Raw genomic sequence first — 871 nt, 5'->3', positions numbered from 1 at the left:
CAGAACCGTTTAATTCTTTCAACAGGTACTTCACTGTGACTCCAGAGCAATCTGAATGTGGAAAAGGACACCACATTTATTTGCTAAAAACATTACTTGTTACTGTGAAAGCATAACCCAAAAGGGCCAGTGAGCCACCTCTGTCCCCACAAGAGACGTGGCTAGAGATTCTTGATGCTTCTGTAATGTTGGCCTCCAGCGGTCGAAGCGGATGTCGGGGAGCCACGAGCGTGGCTGTGTCGAGGCTGCGCCGGGCGGGGTCCGTGCGCTGGGTGTTGTGCTGGTCGCTTCTCTGGTGGACGCTCCTTTGATCGCGCCCCCCCCCGCCGCCCCCCGCCATCAGCACGCCGCCTCCCCCAGGGACTGTGTGCCTCCCGGGAGGCCCGTCGGTCCGCTTCCCGCCTTCTCACGCAGCTGAGGGAACTGGACGTGACCTCTTGGGTCTCAGCCTCACCTGAAGGCTCACGAACATTCTCATCAAAAAGCCGCGAGTGGATGGCCTGGGAAGGGCAGTGGCGTGGGCTGGAACGCAGCGGGGGCTGGAGGGGGCCCAGAGCACTGCGGCACGGCAGGACACCCCCCCCCTCTCAGGGCTGCAGCGCAGAAGGCACGGGGTTGTGGGGAGGGGCTGCCCTTAGCTGCTGCTGTGACACGGGCCCGGGGCGAACCTCTGACGGCGGGCGGCACCGTGCTGGGAGCGTGCAGGGCTGGGCCCGGCAGCCCAGGCGGGCAGGAGCCCAGGGCCGCGCCCAGGGCCGGTCCCCGCACGGTGCCGCAGTTGCAGAGGAGGAGCTGGCCCGTGGCACGGACGCCGGCCCTCCCATCACCCCCGTCTCGGAGACCGAGCAGAGACGAGCCGTGAAGAAGCCGG

The sequence above is a fragment of the Neovison vison genome, chromosome 3 (assembly GCF_020171115.1).
Source record: "Neovison vison isolate M4711 chromosome 3, ASM_NN_V1, whole genome shotgun sequence".
NCBI classification, from domain to species: Eukaryota; Metazoa; Chordata; class Mammalia; order Carnivora; family Mustelidae; genus Neogale; species Neogale vison.
Note: the sequence above shows the minus strand (reverse complement) of the source record.